Below are 19,575 nucleotides of genomic sequence, written 5' to 3' on the forward strand. Positions count from 1 at the left end.
AAACGGGGTGGAAAAATACATAAAATATTGGAGAGAAAAAGAAGAACACTATATGTTTACAATGAAAAGTTGATTAGCATCAAGACATTTTTTTAGTTCGTTTTATCCAGCAGTTTGATACTGCAAACTCTGACGGTGTCAAACGTATCAACTCATAATAAGGACCAATCCAAGAAACATTAATTACCCATATGCATCTTTGGATCAAACAAAGGGCGTAGCTTGACACATTTTGATGTGCAGGTACGAAAGGTCCGGAGGCACCAAGTAAGGTTTTGAAAACGTAAACTGCTAATTGGACTTTTGATTGCATCCGTAGTGAAGAATTGAAAAACAATCATTTCAGTGTTCGTCAATAACACGCTAACACGAAATGTGTTTGTAACTGCCTGTTGCAATCCCTATGGCTTTGATCGATTGAGGAAGCTTGTACTTCCACACAGAAAACTATTTGTCATCTGTTATAACTAAATGATTAGCAACATGAAACCCATTAGCAAGTGTGCTTTACTGACATTATACAGACTAATCAATTGATCATTTAAGAAGAACTGGAAACATTGCAGTCTAAGGTGTTAACGAGGTATGTCTTAACACATCAGGGATACTTGTAGTTTGGAAAAAAACTATAATGCATAAGAGATCTTTGAGACATCGGCTGTGTTCTGCATGTTGAAATATCTCGAATGAAAATCGATAGGAATAAGTTGTAATTTCGTTGAGAACCAAACTTTGTCATTTGATGTAGCTGACTTTAAAGTGAATATAATGCCAAAACACAACATTAAGAGAATTACACAATAGTGGTGACAAGTTATGCATATACATCTCAGAAAAAAATATTATCATGATTCAATACATATTTAATATATTTGTTGTGGGGTTTTATCCGGGTACGCCTGTTTCCCTAACAACGCAAGCTATAAACTAATCAAGACGACACCATTGCGCAACATCGTGTAAAACGCAGGTTACTTAGCATATTAGCAAGTTAATCTCACATTCTGTGCAAGCGTTGTCAAGTAAGTACAATTCTAAGTAACCTAAACAGTTTAACTGGTAATGAGAATAAATGACCCCATTTGGACCAGACGTACACATCTATAATTCAATGTTCGGGTGAAGTAAAACTACAGTGTCCTTTTAGAGCAATTTCGACTAGGAAGCATAAAATTTCAGTGCATACTTTACTGCTGTAAAATTATAAATCTAGCCGAGGCAAGCCAAGTGTTAAACAAAATCTTTCAAAAACCTGTTAAATGAGGTCAAGTCATAACAATATTCCAGAAGGGTCAGTAAAATACATACACTCTCAATAGGAGCTAAACCAATTTTCGCGCCGTAAGGCAATACCAAACTGATTCTTAATAAAGCATCGGACTCTTATTTCAAAACATACTTATCCGGCTGGAAAACGTCGAACAAAAGCAAACATACTGTAGAATTTATTATTTTATTTTTCGAACCAAATGTTTCCTTCAAATGACAATAGCAAACAATTTAACAATCAAATAGAAATGTTTTGTACAAGTCCAGAAGCAAATAAATATAGAGCTGCTGTCTGTATATACCATTTGTCTTGACCATTCCATGGCGGTACTCAACAGTCCTTAAATATACCTAGATTTTATATATTATATATGCACTGTGTTGTTTGTGGAGTTTTGTTCTGTTGTTCCATGTTTCTTGTTTTTATTATGTGTCTTTTTTTGTATCTTTGGCGTTTACCCTATGTCATTAAGCGGGGTTTACGTTAAAACATTGGGCCACTGATCTTGTTTCTGTAGTCTTTCACATTAAGTATTCATTTGAATTATTTATCAAAATGTTTACTATCCATCTCTAGAAAATATTTGTTTGCTTCTGTGCTGTTGTTTCTATAGTTCTTTTTTTGAACCGCCCAATGACGTTAATTATAGATACTCTTTGTCAATAACCCGACAATCATAACATTCAAATAGCTTCTTAAAAAGCTGATAATGCAAATCTCAGGGCAAATTTTAATCTACAAATCCAATTCTAGGAATTTAAAATCTGCAGGGCGTGAAAGCATTGAATTACTTTGTCAAACTAAATCTTTTCAGAATCCGTGACATGTTAGACAGTTTGTTTCTCCAGATACACTTACCGTACAGCTAGGGCGAAAAGGTTCTAAATGAAATATACAACAAAAAGCTGATACAACATTTTCACTTTATCCCAATGACTAAGAGGATCGCATATCCAAGCAAAATATGTTTGTATCTTAAAATGGTAAAATAACGACAAAGACGGATTTTTAAAGTCGAGTTTTAGAGACAGTAAAGCTTTGAACATATCTTTGTGAAGCAACTTATTGACTACCGAATTCTTTTACCATTTGTTTATATACATGTAGTTCAGGTTCCTAAATTAGTCTTTGTCGAACCGGCCTATATTTTAAAGTAATACAGTTCGGGTTGTTCGGGGGCCCGCTACCTAAACACAATTGTTTAATAGAGTATTTTATTTCTTGCATTCTGAGGTCATTGCAGAACCCACTATTGCTTTCACAATAAGTAATAGTAGAGTTTTTCAAATTAAATATATATCTAAAAGTCTACGGCAAGCTCGGTGGGGCGAGAGATGGGAGGTATACATGCCACCCGGAAATTTTTAAAATTAAAGAAAGGTAAAGTTGGAGACTAACATAAACGTACGGATAAAGGGTGAAGTAGGGCCCGTTAGAAATCTTTTAGTTTAAACAGTTGCAATTTGACGGTTGGTAATAACTTATTGAGCCTAACATAAACGTACGGATAAAGGGTGAAGTAGGGCCCGTTAGAAATCTTTTAGTTTAAACAGTTGCAATTTGACGGTTGGTAATAACTTATTGAGCCTAACATAAACGTACGGATAAAGGGTGAAGTAGGGCCCGTTAGAAATCTTTTAGTTTAAACAGTTGCAATTTGACGGTTGGTAATAACTTATTGAGCCTAACATAAACGTACGGATAAAGGGTGAAGTAGGGCCCGTTAGAAAGCTTTTATTTTAAACAGTTGAAATTTGACGGTTGTAATAACTTATTGAGCCAAACATAAACGTACGGATAAAGGGTGAAGTAGGGCCCGTTAGATAGCTTTTAGTTTAAACAGTTGCAATTTGACGGTTGGTAATAACTAATTGAGCCTAACATAAACGTACGGATAAAGGGTGAAGTAGGGCCCGTTAGAAGTTTTTTAGTTTAAACAGTTGCAATTTGACGTTTGTAATAACTTATTGAGCCTAACATAAACGTACGGATAAAGGGTGAAGTAGGGCCCGTTAGAAATCTTTTAGTTTAAACAGTTGCAATTTGACGGTTGTAATAAATTATTGAGCCTAACATAAACGTACGGATAAAAGGTGAAGTAGGGCCCGTTAGAAATCTTTTAGTTTAAACAGTTGCAATTTGACGGTTGGTAATAACTTATTGAGCCTAACATAAACGTATGGATAAAGGGTGAAGTAGGGCCCGTTAGAAATCTTTTAGTTTAAACAGTTGCAATTTGACGGTTGGTAATAACTTATTGAGCCTAACATAAACGTACGGATAAAGGGTGAAGTAGGGCCCGTTAGAAATATTTTAGTTTAAACAGTTGCAATTTGACGGTTGGAAATAACTTATTGAGCCTAACATAAACGTATGGATAAAGGGTGAAGTAGGGCCCGTTAGAAATCTTTTAGTTTAAACAGTTGCAATTTGACGGTTGGTAATAACTTATTGAGCCTAACATAAACGTATGGATAAAGGGTGAAGTAGGGCCCGTTAGAAATCTTTTAGTTTAAACAGTTGCAATTTGACGGTTGGTAATAACTTATTGAGCCTAACATAAACGTACGGATAAAGGGTGAAGTAGGGCCCGTTAGAAATATTTTAGTTTAAACAGTTGCAATTTGACGGTTGGAAATAACTTATTGAGCCTAACATAAACGTATGGATAAAGGGTGAAGTAGGGCCCGTTAGAAATCTTTTAGTTTAAACAGTTGCAATTTGACGGTTGGTAATAACTTATTGAGCCTAACATAAAAGTATGAATGAAGGGTGAAGTAGAGCCCGTTAGAAATCTTTTAGTTTAAACAGTTGCAATTTGACGGTTGGTAATAACTTATTGAGCCTAACATAAACGTACGGATAAAGGGTGAAGTAGGGCCCGTTAGAAATCTTTTAGTTTAAACAGTTGCAATTTGACGGTTGTAATAACTTATTGAGCCTAACATAAACGTACGGATAAAGGGTGAAGTAGGGCCCGTTAGAAAGCTATTCGTTTAAACAGTTGCAATTTGACGGTTGGTAATAACTTATTGAGCCTAACATAAACGTACGGATAAAGGGTGAAGTAGGGCCCGTTAGAAATCTTTTAGTTTAAACAGTTGCAATTTGACGGTTGGTAATAACTTATTGAGCCTAACATAAACGTACGGATAAAGGGTGAAGTAGGGCCCGTTAGAAATCTTTTAGTTTAAACAGTTGCAATTTGACGGTTGGTAATAACTTATTGAGCCTAACATAAACGTATGGATAAAGGGTGAAGTAGGGCCCGTTAGAAAGCTTTTCGTTTAAACAGTTGCAATTTGACGGTTGGTAATAACTTATTGAGCCTAACATAAACGTACGGATAAAGGGTGAAGTAGGGCCCGTTAGAAATCTTTTAGTTTAAACAGTTGCAATTTGACGGTTGGTAATAACTTATTGAGCCTAACATAAACGTATGGATAAAGGGTGAAGTAGGGCCCGTTAGAAATCTTTTAGCTTAAACAGTTGCAATTTGACGGTTGGTAATAACTTATTGAGCCTAACATAAACATACGGATAAAGGGTGAAGTAGGGCCCGTTAGAAGTTTTTTAGTTTAAACAGTTGCAATTTGACGGTTGGTAATAACTTATTGAGCCTAACATAAACATACGGATAAAGGGTGAAGTAGGGCCCGTTAGAAATCTTTTAGTTTAAACAGTTGCAATTTGACGGTTGGTAATAACTTATTGAGCCTAACATAAACGTATGGATAAAGGGTGAAGTAGGGCCCGTTAGAAATCTTTTAGCTTAAACAGTTGCAATTTGACGGTTGGTAATAACTTATTGAGCCTAACATAAACGTACGGATAAAGGGTGAAGTAGGGCCCGTTAGAAATCTTTTAGTTTAAACAGTTGCAATTTGACGGTTGGTAATAACTTATTGAGCCTAACATAAACGTATGGATAAAGGGTGAAGTAGGGCCCGTTAGAAATCTTTTAGCTTAAACAGTTGCAATTTGACGGTTGGTAATAACTTATTGAGCCTAACATAAACATACGGATAAAGGGTGAAGTAGGGCCCGTTAGAAGTTTTTTAGTTTAAACAGTTGCAATTTGACGGTTGGTAATAACTTATTGAGCCTAACATAAACATACGGATAAAGGGTGAAGTAGGGCCCGTTAGAAATCTTTTAGTTTAAACAGTTGCAATTTGACGGTTGGTAATAACTTATTGAGCCTAACATAAACGTACGGATAAAGGGTGAAGTAGGGCCCGTTAGAAATCTTTTAGTTTAAACAGTTGCAATTTGACGGTTGGTGATAACTTATTGAGCCTAACATAAACGTACGGATAAAGGGTGAAGTAGGGCCCGTTAGAAAGCTTTTATTTTAAGCAGTTGAAATTTGACGGTTGTAATAACTTATTGAGCCTAACTTAAACGTACGGATAAAGGGTGAAGTAGGGCCCGTTAGATAGCTTTTAGTTTAAACAGTTGCAATTTGATGGTGGTAATAACTTATTGAGCCTAACATAAACGTACGGATAAAGGGTGAAGTAGGGCCCGTTAGAAATATTTTGGTTTAAACAGTTGAAATTTGACGGTTGTAATAACTTATTGAGCCTAACTTAAACGTACGGATAAAGGGTGAAGTAGGGCCCGTTAGAAATCTTTTAGTTTAAACAGTTGCAATTTGACGGTTGGTAATAACTTATTGAGCCTAACATAAACGTACGGATAAAGGGTGAAGTAGGGCCCGTTAGAAATCTTTTAGTTTAAACAGTTGCAATTTGACGGTTGGTAATAGCTAATTAGCCTAACATAAACGTACAGTTAAAGGGTGAAGTAGGGCTCGTTAGAAATCTTTTAGTTTAAACAGTTGCAATTTGACGGTTGGTCATAACTTATTGAGATTGTTATAATGGCTTGGAGTTATTTTTATAAACTGGGATTTCACCAGACAGCTTACTATTTTGATTTATTATTATGATAAACGCTATTTTCCGTAACATACATATCCGTTCTTGATTCTATTACATGAAGTACAGTCAATTCGTTCGACTGATTGTCACAGCATAGGGACATTATTGTTGTTATTCGGATGCCAAATTGGAAATATAGAAGAAGGGGGGTAGCGAAATTGGGATTGTTGATCTCTTTGTTTCTTTACATAATGTGTTTGCCTAGTGTATGGATTGATTCTATTAAGAATCAGTATAGTGAATCAAGGTTTTGAAAACTATACAAAAATGGAGGAAGCAAAAGCGAGCAAGATTTAAATTGACCCGGGCCTATCGGCTAAGCCTTTGCAAGCAGAAAATATAATCATTAGTGATCGTCGAGAGCACGCTTACATGAAAAGTGTTTATAATTTCGCAATAACTTTGATCGATTCTTGATTGAAATCTTGTTTTTTCACAGTGAGTAATTATTTGTAATCTGTTATAAGTAAATTATTAGCAAAATGAAACCCGTTAGCAAGTGTGTTTATCCGACATGGTATCAACTTATCATTTGATAATTTAAGACACACGTTGACCCTAGAACAGTGCAGTCTAAGATGGTAACGATGTATGTATTTCTCATCAGGGACTCATGTAATTTTGAAACAGTGCAATTCCTAAAAGGTTTTTCAGATATTAAAAAAAATGTACGTTCAATCAAATGTAATCTGTCATGAGGTGACCAAAAAATAATTTTAAATAGTCTATTTGTCATTTATCGCTAAAAAAGTATTCCTTTCGAAAATACGAACCCTTACATATTGCGTGTCTTTAATTGTCTGTAAAATGATGTGCAGACCCGGGCCTTTCGGCCGTAGTTGACATCTGACATTTGTTTCATTATAATCAGGCGATAAAGTATTGGACGAGTGATGTTTTCAAATAATATATATATAGAGATCACTTAAACAACTATTTGTCATCTGTTATAACTGAAATATTAGTTACACGAAACCCATTAGCAAGTGGGCTTTACTGATATGAAAAAAACTAATCATTTGAACATATAGGACGAACGGTAAACCTGGACACATTTTAGTGTCAACCTTGTTTGTCATAATGCATCAGGGACACCTGTAGTTTTGAAACTAGTATAACGCACAAGAAGTCTTAGAAATGTGAAATTTTTCTGCATGTTGTATATCCATCATGACCGACAGGGACATTTTGAATTTTTGTAGAGAAACAAATTAAATAAATTCAAAATTGCATGTAAGCCAAATTGGTTACGCATGTACAATTCATATACTAAATGTATTATTATTATTCAATACATATTTTATGTATAATAGTCAATTTGTCATTTATCGGTCATAAATGAGTTTATATCGAATAAAAAAAATACTTACATATGCAGTATGTTATGGTCTGAAAAATGATGTGCAAATCCGGGCCTTTCGGCCATAGCTGACAATTTGTCATTACAATCGGACAATAATGAAATGAACAAGTGATGTTTTCAAGGTGTGGCTGTCTTATATCAACACAGAACAAAATATCAGAAAGAAGTATTATTCTATTACATATAATATCTTGAAAAGAAACAAAATTTAATATCTCTATCATTTATATAATCTCGAATTGTTTCAGTCAGCAAAACATAACTAGAACATCATATCTATAATGGAGGAAATGAATTGTTCAACATTAATGGTAAGTCCATCGATATTATCTCTTCGTTTAACTATGTTCTGCTGTTGACAGGAATATCTCTTAAAATTCCCTTAATTTTGTATACTAGTCATCGTGCAAGTTTGCTAAAATTTGTAAATAACAATCGCCGAAAGAAGATGGTTTGATTATAAAAAAGAAGAGGAAAATGATGTGCAGACACGGGCCTTGCGGAAGATACGCCGATATAACCATAAGGTCATTTCATTAGTGTTCGACGAGTGCAGACTTACATAAAATGTGTTTATAACTGCGCGTTTCAATCTCAATGGTTCCAATCGATTGAGAAATCTTGTATTGCCACAGGAAACAACTATTTGTCATATGTTATACCTAAAGTCTTAGTAACACAAAACCCATTAGCAAGTGTGTCTTACTGAAATGGTGTAAACTAATCAATTGAACACTTAAGACGAACGGTGAAACTGGAATCATTTTAGTCTTAGATGTTAACGAGGTTTGTCATAATAGATCAGGGACACCTGTAGTTTGAAACTAGTACAACGCATGAGAGTTCTTAGACCGTTCCAATCAGAACCCCCCCCTCCATTAATAACCAGAACATCTAAATTTGTTCAGCCTTAATGGTAAGTACATCGACAATATCTCATCGGTTAACTTCGTTCTGCTGTTGACAGGAATAACTCTTTAAGTTCCCTTAATTTTGTATACTAGTTGTTAAGTTTGCTATGGTTTGAAGAGAACAATCGACTTCTTTGCAGACATAATTTCTAGCAAATGTGGCAGTTATATCATTACAACATGATAAACCTACCTCAATATCCACCAATTCGTTTGTATGTTTGTTCCTTATTTCCACAATGCATGGATCCTGATGCCTTCTAGCTAGAGCAGCTTCAGGTTTTTGTCCAGGAAGAGGGATTTTCTTTGGAAGAATACTAGAGTTCTTTATTCGTCTGTGGAACGATGCTGTCTTACTTAATTTGCCCATAGCCGTTATGTGCTTAATGTTTTATTGGTTTTGTATACGGTTTTCTACATTCAAATATATTCACCCTAATGCTATAACTATCAACGATCCATATGATCACATACATCGTTTATAACCACTTCAACGACAGTGATATTCCCTATTTTCTATTTTGCAGAACGTCGTATTTTGTTTCCTTACAAAACCGTTAATATAAATTCCATAGAGACACTTAATACCTCTTAAGGAATATTGACTTTGGCGGAATTAATCCACATATGGTCAAATCCTTTCGCAATAATTTCCACGTTGTGTTGACTCACGGAACGTATGGCATAGTCGCTAGTATAGCTGTTATTGACTTTATAAAACGATTAGATTCAATTAAATAACACGTATTGACAGTATTACAAGGCCGACAAATTAATTATATTTTTTTTTGCAATAACTATTTTATTTCAAGTTTAATAAATATCCTTGTTGGTTTCAGAGCTTTTATTAATACAATACAATGACTTTTATGATTAAAGACACTTTTTTAGTTGGTTTGTCCAACATATCCCTGTATATTCCAACACGCAATTATATCCATTTTCGAAAGAACCATTACATCAGGCCATATTAACAAAATGATAAACTGTCTGCAGAAACCTCTGTTTGAGACGTCATTAACATTTCAACTGGCTTGGGAAATGGGAAATGCGTTTTAAGAAATTCCTATGAAATCCAATAAAGCCATTTGCATGTAAGCAACACTCTTTAGCTGAGGAATAGCGACATCTAGGCAGGGTTTAAAAATGTTATGTGATTTATCTGGCGGCACTCAATCGGCATTAAAGAGAATGAGCTTGATGATTTTCCACAAATTTATTCTAATATTATAAGGTTATATTGTAGCGATTAATCATGAAACATTTCTATCCGGTTTATACCAGAACGGCGAAGCACATAAATTTAACATAATGAATTAGAAATGTCTGAAAACCATGATTTGTTGCTTTCCGATGCATTATTCAGTCATCCGTCATACTATTAGGGCTAAACGAATTTAATTTATTGTTCGACAAATTTAAGGTTTAGAAAATTTCAAAGAGCGGGTTTACGTTTTAATGAAAATACCAATCAAGATGAGTCGTAAAATGACTTTTGTTCATTATTGTACTACATATCTAAAAACAATCGATGTATTGCGAGTTTTAACGTTTATACAGAGTTTAGATAATTTAAGCCACTTTATTGAAACATCTACTAACTGTTATTTTTATAATTGATTTGGTTTAACACAGATGTTGGGGCTTACAATGTACGTTAGGCCTAAAACATGAAACCATAGATTGGGGTTAATCAATACTATATTTTATAATCAATTTTTGAGGTTGCAGCACGCCGATTCTCCCTTTCATTCCAACTGATTAGTAATAAAGGATTGCAATATAATTTGTCTGCGTAAACGGCAGGGTCAACACATTCAGGTATAAGTAAAAAGTATGGATTTGTTATATATTAAATATGAAAACCGCGGTTAATATCAAAATAAATCAATATCCAGTCCATAACTGATTAATCATAGTTGTCAGTTTTATGGTTCTTCTTTTCAGTTAATATTGCAGTTCATAAATAAATTTATTTCTTGATAATGATTCCGTGTTGCCGTGATTGATATAAATGGACACCATGTTGTTTATCCAGAAATGTCAATGATTTCTGATAGATCATATATTTAAATAATCAAATATATTATATTGCCTGTAACGGCTGAACTTCACAAAAATAATTAACGCAAACATGAAAAAGCTAGATATGACTAGGGAATGAAACGATAATCAGGTTTCTATACAGATAACGCGTTTGTTTTATTGCCCGGAATAACTCAAACGTTGTTTGTACCCCAATGGGGAACACTCAAAGACAAGCACTGTGTCGCCATGTTCTATTAGTGTATAACAGCGCAAGACTTGGGGATATTACAAAGACTCGTACCATGTGTGAGAGTGTTTCATGTGTGGAATGGTAACTAATATAATGGGCGTTTCCAATCTAGAACTACCGCACGCTATTAATGTAACTACAGTTACGTACCATGTTACTTAATCTATACATTTTGATAATATTTATGGTATATCATGTGCGCTCCAAATAGGACCCGATTAAACACCTTGCTGTTTTACGATAATGATTGAATATAAAATAATAGTGTTACTTTTCGTTTGCAACAGAAAGAAGCAATGGTAAGATTAATCTAAGATTGACTTAATTAATTTGTTTGAACGTTGGCTACGTTTAGTTGTCGTGGTTCATACCTTTTCTCTCCCATCAATGTACATAAAGTATCTTTGTCTACTCACATTTGTCTAATTGAATATCTTCAGAACCTGTAAAATATTGCAATAATAACACAACTAAAAGCTATCTGCTCGAAGCTTTCTATATATAATCGCACTGCAATTATTGAGATGTAGACGGAAGAATTCATCCTAATGTATTTCCAAGATTTCAATTAAATGAGACAACTCGTTTGTCGCGTTTCCATAGGAACAGATATCAACTAACAAAAGTCTGCAAATTGAATGTGTCGCCTGCTTTGAGCGCCCTCACTTTGGAATGAATAAACAACTACGAAGTATTAGTCTGAATTATGACACTAAAGCAACGACATAGAATAATGAAAAGTGGGGAAACAATACCGAATTATACGTGGGACTTACTAGAGCATTTAATAAATTTAGTTCAAGCATTATGTTAAAATATTGTGCAATTAACAGAGATTGTTAAAGGAATGAATCTTGCAATCTGGTTTGTCATTATACTTTGCAAAATATGATGAATATGTACATTTCTTTTCGAATTGATACTAAATTATTCAGTGAGAAAACAAGGAAGGACAAGTAAGTCAAATACTGACAATTCAAGAGCAATATCTCGGACCTTATCAATATGATTTGGACTTAAATGTAACTCGGTTGATATATTACGCCATTTAGTTTTCTTACTAAATTGGGTAAAGATTTGAAAACAAGTGCTGAAGCTGGTGAGCACATATGAAGGTACAGAGACAACGACGACGGCGTCAAACAATATTATCCTTATATGTTTGCAATGCGATACAAGCGACAGAAAAACGTGCGACCTAGGATTCCGAATACGGCAAAGTGAATATTCCTAAAAAAAACAATCCACATCATCAAAAACACTACTGTCATAAATACTAAAAATAACATGATAACTTTTCTGCAATGGTTACACAACAGGGACAGAATAGAACTGACTATGTCATTTCTACATAAACAAGTAAACACGTTGGTATATATCATGCTTTCTTGTGGTTTATAGATTTGTTGAATGTCAGTTTAGATCTATTTGATATTTCACTGTTTTAAAGCAATGAATTTCTTACATCAATTTGAAATCACTCATAGTTTAAAATCTCTGACTCGCTCAACTTCAGGACGCACAAAAACAATGTAACATATTGACGTTAATTTTAATTTCTAAGCGCCCTTTCGATTATTAAGCGTTATAACTCTTTTCAGTTCTAAGCATTTCTCAATGAGTATTTCATCCAGTAGACAGCGAAAACTCACATATTTACTCATTGTTATGTCGCTCCAAGGTGGTACACATGTATTCTGTCATTAAATTATATGCGTTGTTTCGAAAGTAAAACACCACTCTCGTCAGAATTAATCATCGAAAGCATTGAACTGTATCACTGTAAAAGTCAAACCTTGGTTTTCAAACAATATTTGGACTGTATCATATTTGTTACTGAACACGCAATTCTTTGTCTGCTCATTTTTTTCTATCCGAACGTTACTAAATTGTATTTGTCATCAAACAGCTGCATACAAATCAAATATATCAGCAATTCTCATATTTGTAGAAAATATGATGAGTAAAACTCTCATGGGAATAAAACGTTAATCACTTAGCCTGGTTGTCTAGGAGTTGATTTACAGAAAACGAGTGTGTCAGATTGTCAAATACACACTGATACGATATTATAAACCTCATACAAGGCATATAAGGCAAACATAGAAAAATATGGCCAATTCAGGGACAATCCCATTTGCATTATCTTTAGCCTTGACCTTGTTAAACGCCACATGGATCAAGGCAAAATAAACACTAAACAGATAAATATATCGCCACAAAACAACAAAATTCACACAATTACTAAAATATCGTCGCTGATACATGTTGTGGAAACATATTAATGAATTGAGATTTTAACAATTTTCTTAATTCATATGCAATTATCCGGAAAAAAACATGGCCGTTAAAATTACAACTTGAGATCATTTGAGTTGAGTGTACATTTAAAAACCCCAAAACAGAAATAAGAGGTTTTGGAGAAATCAGAGAACCTTCTTTTCGTCATAACAGGAATAAACTAGTTCTATTCCTCTTCGCCCAGAACTCTTATAAAGGCGCAGTTATAGAGCTATAATTGCGTGTTGCGTTCCACGTGGCTATAATCGATGGAGGAATATTGTGTTTTACAGGAATAAATTGTTGTCATTTGTTGTATTTAGTATTTAAGTACATGCCACCCATTGGGAACACTGAAAGCATAATACGTTCATGATTTGAGCGAAAACATTAAAATGAGCATTTTGTTATTTGAGATTAATAAATTGTTTGTCCATCATTGCTTTTATTATATAAGTGGAAAGTACATATTTATTTAATTTAATTAATTAGTTCATGGAGATAATTTGAAACAACACATATTGTACATCGGATGGATTGAGGAAATAACAAGAATGCAATAATATAGAAAATGTCCTCTATATCTCTGTATGTAACTAAACTAATAATTTGTTGTTTTTTAATTTGCTTTGAACGTACAGGTATATATACATAAAATGGAGATGTACTGAAACTTAGCTATCATAAACTATTAAAAAATCCAAAAACATTTGTTTTCATATGAAATATTAAAAAAAACCAAAGCCAGATATCTAGTGGCTAGGAATACTTAAGAGAACCGATTCATATCTTCGGCTCAAACCTGAACGTAACTAGACAGTTTTCGATAAGCACGAAACTAGACGGGTCCGGAGGACACCAGTACGTTCTTTAAAAACGTAAACTGCTAATGGCTAATTTTGAGATGAATCAGTAGGGGTGGTTGACCAAAAAGTGCGATAAAAAGTGTGTTAAAAGAAAAGAAACCCTCAAGAAATAAATTTCAGACCCAGTCCCTTTAGCCTAGCGGAAGGTACGCCGCTGCAAAAATGATGTCATTTCAGTGTTCGTCATTAACACACTAACACGAAATGTGTTTGTTACTGCCTGTTGCAATCCCTATGGCTTTGACCGATTGAGGAATATTTTACTTCCACAGAGAAAAAGCTATTTGTCATCTGTTATAACTAAATGATAAGCAACATGAAACCCATTAGCAAGTGTGCTTTACTGACATAATACAAACTTATCAATTGATCATTTAAGAAGAACTGGAAACATTGTAGTCTAAGATGTTAACGAGGTATGTCTTAACACATCAGGGAAACCTGTAGTTTGGAAAAAAACTATAATGCATAAGAGATCTTTGAGACATCGGCTGTGTTCTGCATGTTGAACTCCCACGAGCGATGATATATAGAAATACATTGTATATGCATAGAGAATCAAGCTTTGTCATTTGCTGTAACTGAATTCAAAGTAAATGTAACGCCAAAATCACAATTAAAAGAGAAAAACACAATAGCGGTGAACAGTTATGCATGTATATTCCAAAAATTATAAGTTATTATTATGATTCAGTATATAATTGATATACTCTTTGTTGGGTTTATATTTATTGTGGGAATTTTTTCCGGGATCGCCGGTTTCCCTAACAACGCAAGCTATAAACTTATCAAGACGACACCCTCGCGCAACATTGTGCAAACGAAAGTTACTAAGCATATTAAGTTGATTTCACATTCTGTGCAACCTTTGTCAAGTAAATACAGTTCTAAGTACCAAAAACAGTTTAAGAAGACATCTTAGAGCAGAAGATTTGGTTATACATAAAAGACAAATTGATAATGAGAATAAATGGCCCCATTTGGACCAGACGTACATATCTATAATTTAATGTTTGGATAAGTAAAACTACAGTGTCATTTTAGGGCAAATTCACCTAGGAAGCATGAACTTATTTACAATTGAAATTTTATAATTTACTGCCGTAAAATGATGAATATAGCTCGGACAAACCAAGTGGTAAACAAATTCTTTCAATGAACTCGTTTAATGAGGCCAAGTCCAAATCCTAGAAGGGTCAATGAAAACACAAACAATCTTTAGTGGAACTAAACAGGGTTTTCACGCGATTAGGCCATTCCAATTTGATTTTTGATAAGCCTCGGATCCTTTTTTTGCCACTGAATTTGTTTCCGAACCAAATATTTTCTACAAATCCCCATAGCAATCAATAAGACATCATGCTAAAAATAATGTTTTTACATGTCCAGAAGCATATACATACATAACTTTGTTCATACTACCTTTCTTGACTCATAGCATAATAACAAAATTAACCATCCATCTCTAGAACATATTTTTTTGTTTCTTTGCGTGTTGTTTCTTAATTTCTATGAATTACGCCCGATGACGTTAATTACAGATCCTCCTCGGCAGTACCCGACAATCATTAAATTGAAAGAGTATTTGAATATGCTGATAATGCAAATAACACGGCAGAATTCAATCAACAAATCCCATTGAAGGCAATTTAAAATCTGCAGGGCGTGACAGTCTTGAATTACTTTGTCAGACTAAATCTCCTCAGACTCCGTGACATATAATACAGTTTGTTTCTTCAGACACGCTTACCGTAGAGTTAAAGCGAAAAGGTTGTAGTTTACATATACAACAAGAAGCCAATAAAACGTTTTCGCTTCAGCCGATGACTATTAGGATCGCGTGTATATGTTAAGTATGTTTCTATCTTAAAAATGGTAAAATAACGCCAAGGACGGGACTATTAAAGTCGGGATTAAGGGAAAATAAAGCTCTAAACATATCTCTATGAAGCAACTTATTGACTACCGAACCCTTATCACCATTTCTTTATATACATGTAGTACAGGGTCTTGTTTTTTTGTTTTGTCGAAACTGCCCTCAATATAACTTCAATGGACAGTTCCGGGGTCGGGGGCACGCCAAACTTGTATAATTGAGTGATATATTTTCTGCAGTCTAGGGGCATTTAGAGCAAACTATTATTTTCACAAAATAGTGATGGATATTTAGGGTTGTTTTAAAGAACAAAATAGGAACCTTACAAAAAAGAAGGAAATTCAATAAATTAATTAGTAGTGATCATAATTTACAGAGTGTTGTTTTTCTTTCAACAACGAACTTGTTCTATAAAAAATAATCTCAAACCGATATTGTACTGAAATATAGCTGTCATAAACTATGAAAACATTTGGAAAAGGTTTTTGTCAGTAAGATTAGGAAAACCAAAACCAGAAATCTGTCGCTGGGAAAAATAAGAGAAGCTAAAAATATTCTTGTCATACAAGGTGTGTAGCTAGACTAATTAAGGGTGTCAGTGAGCATGTCTCGTCCTTCAAACAATGAACTGCTAATGGGAAATCTTTAGATGTTGCCGGAAGATAAAATGACATACATTTTCGATTGGAGATGGTTTGATAAAAAGGAAGAAGAGAAAAGTAATGTGCAGACCCGGGCCTTGCGGAAGATACGCCGGTAAAAAAGTTAGGTCATTTCATTAGTGTTCGTCGAGAGCAGGCTTACATAAAATCTGTTTATATCTGCGAGTTTCAATCTCAATGGTTTCAATCGATTGAGAAATCTTGTATTGCCACAGGGAACAGCTATTTGTCATCTGCAATACCTTAAGTATTAGTAACACGAAACCCATTAGCAAGTGTGTCTTACTGACATGGTGTAAACTAATCAATTAAACATTGAAGAAGAACGTTGAAACTGGAAACATTTTAGTCTTAGATGTTAACGAGGTTTGTCATAATAGATCAGAGACACTTGTAGTTTGAAAGTAGTATAACGCATGGGAGTTCTTAGACCGTCCCAATCAGAAAAAACATAAATAACCAGAACATCTAAATAAGAGGAAATTATTTGTTCAGCCTTAATGGTAAGTCCATCGACATTATCTCATCGGTTAACTATGTTCTGCTGTTGACAGGAATAACTCTTTAAGTTCCCTTAATTTTGTATACTAGTAGTCTTGTCAAGTTTTCTATAGGTTGTAGAAAACAATCGACTTCTTTGCATACATAATTTCTAGCAAACGTGGCAGTTATATCAATACAACAGTGTAAACCTACCTCAATGTCTACCAATTCCTTTGTATGTTTATTTCTTATTTCCACAATGCATGGATCCTGATGCCTTCTAGATAGAGCAGCTTCAGGTTTCTGTCCAGGAAGAGGGATTTTCTTTGGAAGAATACTAGAGTTCTTTATTCGTCTGTGGAACGATGCTGTCTTACTTAATTTGCCCATAGCCGTTATGTGCTTAATGTTTTATTTTCTTTTGTATACGGTTTTATACATTCAAATATATTCACCTTAATGCTATAACTATCAACGATCCATATGATCATATACATCGTTTATAACCACTTATAGTCGGGTCAACAACAGTGATATTTAATATTTTCTATTTTGCAGAACGTCGTATTTTGCTTCTTACAGAACCGTTAATATAAATTCAATGAGACACTTCTTACCTCTTAAGGAATATTGACTTTGACGGAATTAATCCACATATGGTCAGATCCTTTCGCAATAATTTCCACGTTTTGCTGACTCTCGGATCGTATGGTTAAGTCGATAGTATGGCTGTTATTGACTTTATTAAACGATTAGATTCAATTAAATACCATGTATTGACATTATAACAAGGCAGACAAATCAAATACATTTTGCAATTTATTTTTTGTATCAATTTTAATAGAATTCCTTGTTTTATTCAGAGAATTGATAAATACAATACATAGATTTCTTTGATTTTAGACACTACAGTTTAGTTCTGGTTTGTCCAACTTATCCTTGTTTATTCCAGCACACAATAATATCCGTTTTCTGATAAAGAAACCATACATCAGACCATATAAACAAAATTATAAATTATCTGCAGAAACCTCTGTTTGAGACGTCATTTGCATTTCAACTGGCTTGGAATATGGGAACTGCGTTTTAAGAAATTCCTAAAAAATCCAATAAAACCATCTGTATGGAAGCAACAATCTTTAGCTGAGGAATAGCGACATCTAGGCAGGGTCTGAACATGTTATGTGATTTATCTGGCGACTGGCATTAAAGAGAATGAGCTTTATGATTCTAAACAAATGTATTCTAATATTTTATTAGGTTGTATTGCACAAGTTTTACCAGGAAACATTTCAATCCAGTTTATACCAGAACGGCAAAGCACAGAAAGTAAACATTATGTTTTTGAAATTTCTCACATCCATGATTTGTTTGTTTTCGATGCATTATTCATCTATCCGTCATTATATAACGGCAGTATAAATTTAAAATTTATTGTTCAACGGATTTAAGCTTTTGACAATTGCACAGTTGATGGTACCGTTTCAACAAGAACCTAGTCGACTCGAGTCTTTAAAAGACATTATCTAATCAGTGTCATAATTTCATAACTTTGATATGTGTCTGAGTGAACTGAGTGAACTTAAGCCAGCATCTAAAATGAAGGTTAGCTGAAAATAAAGAAGAAATCGATGTATGACCATTTTTCACCTTTATACATATTTTAGATAATTAAAGTTACGACTAAAATCCATTTAACCTGCATAGCATTCTTTTTTCATTTAAACAGAAGCTAGGGCCCGCTCACTCTATGTTCTTTTCGGCCAAAATCCCATACAAAACAAATCACAGGGCCGCGGTAAATGACATTACGGCAGCCTTATCATTGTTACATTGTACATTCTAACCTAGGTGGCAGCACATAGATTATCAAGTTTATTCGAAATGCTAAGTAATTAGGGATTGCAGTACAATTTGTCTATGTAACGGCATGGTTAACGCGTTCACGGATATATCAAACTTATGGACATGTTATGGAAACCGCGGCGTTAACCGAGGGTTTCATCTGATGAACATCACCATCAAAATAAATGACTGTCGTGTCCATAACTGTTTTATTACAGTTTCCTTCCGTTTTAGTGTTTATCTTTTCAAATTATTAATGCAGTTAATAAATAACTTTCTTAAATAATTCTGAATTATGCTATGCCATGATTGTAATCAAACACTAGCACGATATTTATTTAAAAATGTCAGAGAAAATGTTAGATCATATAATCAAATAATCAAACATATTATATTGCCCAAAACGGCTCATTCTCATAAAAAATATGTACGCCAATATGCAAAAGCAAGAAATGGCAAGGGAATAAAACTATAATTACTCTGTCTGTCAAGTCAAAAAGGTTTTTATACGGATAACGCGTTTGTTTTATGGCCCGGAATTACTCGTACGTTATTTGAACGCATAGGGGGCAGTCAAAGACAAGCACTGTGTCGCAATGTAGAAGAGTATTTCATTTGTGTGTTTTTCCTACGCCTGAACTCTATAACGGAATGGTAACAAATAAAATGGGCTTATCCAATCTATAATTTGCGCACGCTATCAATTTAACGACAGTTACGTATCAGGTGACATAAAATATACATTCTGATAGAGTATACAATGTATATATACCATGCACTGGCCAATTATGACCC

At 34.1% G+C, this 19,575-nt stretch overlaps 1 protein-coding gene across 6 annotated transcripts in view; it reads right to left on the bottom strand.

Annotated features, from left to right (window-relative positions):
• The window catches only part of LOC128240378 (dipeptidyl peptidase 4-like), a 372,769-nt gene that overhangs the window by 104,665 nt on the left and 248,529 nt on the right, over positions 1-19,575 (bottom strand). The window lies entirely within an intron of this gene.

This window comes from Mya arenaria, chromosome 7 (genome assembly GCF_026914265.1).
Source record: "Mya arenaria isolate MELC-2E11 chromosome 7, ASM2691426v1".
In the NCBI taxonomy this organism is placed as follows: domain Eukaryota; kingdom Metazoa; phylum Mollusca; class Bivalvia; order Myida; family Myidae; genus Mya; species Mya arenaria.